Raw genomic sequence first — 5,000 nt, forward strand, 5'->3', positions numbered from 1 at the left:
ACCCGCCTTTGCCATCATCGGGCCCCCCGGGGCCGAGGGAGGCTCGGCTCCCCCGGCCTTCCAGCGTTCGAGTGCCGGCGACCGCCACCGGCCGCCGGTCTTTGCCCTGCCCCGCGGGGAACCGCTTCTCCCGGGGGAAACGAGGACGAGGCGCCGCCGCCTCGCCTGCACGCCGCAGTCCCGTCACCGGGCCCGCCTGACACCACCAGCTGCCCGCGGAGGGCTCGCACCGGTGAAAACGGGACGCCGCCGCCCCGCCTGCGCCGTCAGTTGGGCCCTCGGGGGGCCGGGGGGGGAAGCCGCGGCAGGCTCGGCACCCCCCGGCCGTCTGCGTTCGGCTGGCCGGGAGCCGGCCGCCGCTCTCTCCGCCCGCTTCGCGGGCTCCAGCTTAAGGCTGGCACAAAGGGACGAGGTGCCGCCAACCTCGGTCGTCCCACCAACCGGGCCCTCTGGAGCCGGGAGTAAGCCGCGGCAGGCTCGACGCCCCCCGGCCGTCTGCCTCCGGCAGTGACCTTCACCATCACTGGGCCCCGGCTGGGTGCGTTCGAGTCTTTGCCCTGCCCTGCGGGATCCGGCCTTATGCCTCGTGCCGGTCGGCAACGGCCGCCGGAGCCGGCCGCCGGCTCCGGCTCTCCGCAGCTCCCGACCCCTCGGACACGCTGGGCTGGCTTGTCGGGCAAGCGCTGGGAGATGGCCGGACCGAAGAGACTGGAAGCTGGGCCGGACCACCGAGGGAACCGCCACGACGGCCGCCGAGCACCCCACTTTGCTGGCAGAACCGCGGGCCTTGCAGCCGCTGACGAGCGCTGCTCTGGAGACGAGTCACGGCTCGCTCCTATAGTACGGACCGGCACGTCCCCGCCGCCGGCAAGCTCCAAGAGCGGCGCCTCTGCGCACCGGGGAGGCGCGCCAACCACGCCGACTTTTACGATGACGTAACTGGAGGCAGCGAAAAACAGCGACCCCTTCGGCAGCTCCGACGAAGCAGCGGGGACAACACGTCTACCCCTCGGCCCCGGCAAGGCGACCAAGTCCCGCCGGAGCCGGGTAGACTTGGCCGCCCTTATCGCCGGACGCTACGCAACCAACAACCCGCGGTCGCCGGGTACCGCAGGCGGCCCCACGGGCTCCGAAAAGGGGTAGACCTGACGGCCGCCGCCGAGCCCGGAGCCGGGTAGACCTGACGGCCGCCGCCGGCCCCGGAGCCGGGTAGACCTGACGGCCGCCGCCGGCCCCGGAGCCGGGTAGACCTGACGGCCGCCGCCGGGCCCGGAGCCGGGTAGACCTGACGGCCGCCGCCGGCCCCGGAGCCGGGTAGACCTGACGGCCGCCGCCGGCCCCGGAGCCGGGTAGACCTGACGGCCGCCGCCGGCCCCGGAGCCGGGTAGACCTGACGGCCGCCGCCGGCCCCGGAGCCGGGTAGACCTGACGGCCGCCGGCGGCCCCGGAGCCGGGTAGACCTGACGGCCGCCGGCGGCGCCGGAGCCGGGTAGACCTGACGGCCGCCGCCGGCCCCGGAGCCGGGTAGACCTGACGGCCGCCGCCGGCCCCGGAGCCGGGTAGACCTGACGGCCGCCGCCGAGCCCGGAGCCGGGTAGACCTGACGGCCGCCGGCGGCCCCGGAGCCGGGTAGACCTGACGGCCGCCGCCGGCCCCGGAGCCGGGTAGACCTGACGGCCGCCGGCGGCCCCGGAGCCGGGTAGACCTGACGGCCGCCGGCGGCCCCGGAGCCGGGTAGACCTGACGGCCGCCGGCGGCCCCGGAGCCGGGTAGACCTGACGGCCGCCGGCGGCCCCGGAGCCGGGTAGACCTGACGGCCGCCGCCGGCCCCGGAGCCGGGTAGACCTGACGGCCGCCGCCGGCCCCGGAGCCGGGTAGACCTGACGGCCGCCGCCGGCCCCGGAGCCGGGTAGACCTGACGGCCGCCGGCGGCCCCGGAGCCGGGTAGACCTGACGGCCGCCGGCGGCCCCGGAGCCGGGTAGACCTGACGGCCGCCGGCGGCCCCGGAGCCGGGTAGACCTGACGGCCGCCGGCGGCCCCGGAGCCGGGTAGACCTGACGGCCGCCGCCGGCCCCGGAGCCGGGTAGAGCTGACGGCCGCCGCCGGCCCCGGAGCCGGGTAGACCTGACGGCCGCCGCCGGCCCCGGAGCCGGGTAGACCTGACGGCCGCCGCCGGCCCCGGAGCCGGGTAGACCTGACGGCCGCCGGCGGCCCCGGAGCCGGGTAGACCTGACGGCCGCCGCCGGCCCCGGAGCCGGGTAGACCTGACGGCCGCCGCCGGCCCCGGAGCCGGGTAGACCTGACGGCCGCCGCCGGCCCCGGAGCCGGGTAGACCTGACGGCCGCCGGCGGCCCCGGAGCCGGGTAGACCTGACGGCCGCCGGCGGCCCCGGAGCCGGGTAGACCTGACGGCCGCCGGCGGCCCCGGAGCCGGGTAGACCTGACGGCCGCCGGCGGCCCCGGAGCCGGGTAGACCTGACGGCCGCCGCCGGCCCCGGAGCCGGGTAGACCTGACGGCCGCCGGCGGCCCCGGAGCCGGGTAGAGCTGACGGCCGCCGGCGGCCCCGGAGCCGGGTAGACCTGACGGCCGCCGGCGGCCCCGGAGCCGGGTAGAGCTGACGGCCGCCGCCGGCCCCGGAGCCGGGTAGACCTGACGGCCGCCGCCGGCCCCGGAGCCGGGTAGACCTGACGGCCGCCGCCGGCCCCGGAGCCGGGTAGACCTGACGGCCGCCGCCGGCCCCGGAGCCGGGTAGACCTGACGGCCGCCGGCGGCCCCGGAGCCGGGTAGACCTGACGGCCGCCGCCGGCCCCGGAGCCGGGTAGACCTGACGGCCGCCGCCGGCCCCGGAGCCGGGTAGACCTGACGGCCGCCGCCGGCCCCGGAGCCGGGTAGACCTGACGGCCGCCGGCGGCCCCGGAGCCGGGTAGACCTGACGGCCGCCGCCGGGCCCGGAGCCGGGTAGACCTGACGGCCGCCGCCGGCCCCGGAGCCGGGTAGACCTGACGGCCGCCGGCGGCCCCGGAGCCGGGTAGACCTGACGGCCGCCGGCGGCCCCGGAGCCGGGTAGACCTGACGGCCGCCGGCGGCCCCGGAGCCGGGTAGACCTGACGGCCGCCGGCGGCCCCGGAGCCGGGTAGACCTGACGGCCGCCGGCGGCCCCGGAGCCGGGTAGACCTGACGGCCCCTCCGTGCTCCGGGTCCGGCTGGACCGGGCTGCCGCCGTCTCCCGTCCGGGGGGTGTGTGGGGAGGTGGGGAACCGGGGGGGTGATTCGAGATTTAAGCGGGTCTGATACAAGGGCCACCCTGTCCCCGTCTTCCTGCCCGCGGTGGGCGATGGGGAGTGGGGGCATGCGTGCGTGTGCGTGCGTGTGGGCGTAATTCCCCCACCCCCCGCCCGTTTCTGGGATTTAAAGGGCTTTTAATGCAGGAGAGCGAGCACTGCGTCACACAAGAGTTATTGTCCGTATCGGTTTCCGTAGGGAAAAAGAAATCAATCAAATTCTGGTAAAATTAATTTTCTTTTAGCACGGCTAGGTGGACGATACCCCCGGAAAAATAAAACGGGGCCGATTGGAGAATCTCGATAACGCTCGACCTGCTTTGTTAAGACGCGTGTACAAATACTCCTCAATCCCCTGCGCACCAAGAACTGACCCCGGGTAAATTAAGGTCAAGGTCAAGTGACTAGCGATTCGGTGACCGACGTTTCTATCCCTCGCTTAGGACCGAGGTATTCGACGACGATGAATGAATTCCTTCGTGCGGAAATGAAGGAAATGAATCGACGTTAAAAATTAAGGAAGACTTAATTTATCGAACCAATGAAATAAACCATTGGGTTCATTGAAGAGATCCCAAAACATAAACATGGCTATGGACACATCAATAACGAAGGATCGGATTTCTTTACCAAATCTGCATTCCTCTCTTTCGGGCACGCCAAGAGGTGACGGACGGGAAAGGGAGAGAGAGGGAAGGTGGGGCCGATGAGTACCTGTTAGTAATTACTGTTAATTCTTTAATAAAGACGGCTGTAATAGATAAATTTGGCAAGAGTACGTGCAAGAGTTAGTTGTAAATTAAATGAAAATGTGAAGGGTCGCTTATCACCTTTTGAATTAACAATTTGCGCCCGAGGTACCAATCGATGATTACATACATACGTACGTACGTACGTACCTACATACATACATAAATAAAAGTTAAAAAAAAAAAAAAGAATAAACGCGGGGGGACGGGGGACGGCACCCCAACACCGGGCGGGGGAGGCCAGGTCTACCCCCGGGCGCCGGAGACTGCCGCCGCCTGCGGCGTGGGAGGCCAGGTCTACCCCCGCGGCGGGGGAGGCCAGGTCTACCCCCGAGCGGGGGAGGCCAGGTCTACCCCCCGCGGCGGGGGAGGCCAGGTCTACCCCCGGGCGCCGGAGACTGCCGCCGCCTGCGGCGGGAGAGGCCAGGTCTACCCCCCGCGGCGGGGGAGGCCAGGTCTACCCCCGGGCGCCGGAGACTGCCGCCGCCTGCGCCGGGGAGGCCAGGCCTACCCCCGCGGCGGGGGAGGCCAGGTCTACCCCCGTGCGCCGGAGACTGCCGCCGCCTGCACCGGGGGAGGCCAGGTCTACCCCGGGGCGGGGAGGCCAGGTCTACCCCCCGCGGCGGGGGAGGCCAGGTCTACCCCAACACCGGGGGAGGCCAGGTCTACCCCCGGGCGCCGGAGACTGCCGCCGCCTGCGGCGGGGGAGGCCAGGTCTACCCCGGGGCGGGGAGGCCAGGTCTACCCCCCGCGGCGGGGGAGGCCAGGTCTACCCCAACACCGGGGGAGGCCAGGTCTACCCCCGGGCGCCGGAGACTGCCGCCGCCTGCGGCGGGAGAGGCCAGGTCTACCCCCCGCGGCGGGGGAGGCCAGGTCTACCCCCGCGGCGGGGGAGGCCAGGTCTACCCCCGGGCGCCGGAGACTGCCGCCGCCTGCACCGGGGGAGGCCAGGTCTACCCCGGGGCGGGG

Source organism: Calonectris borealis, unplaced genomic scaffold, assembly GCF_964195595.1.
Source record: "Calonectris borealis unplaced genomic scaffold, bCalBor7.hap1.2 HAP1_SCAFFOLD_114, whole genome shotgun sequence".
NCBI lineage: Eukaryota > Metazoa > Chordata > Aves > Procellariiformes > Procellariidae > Calonectris > Calonectris borealis.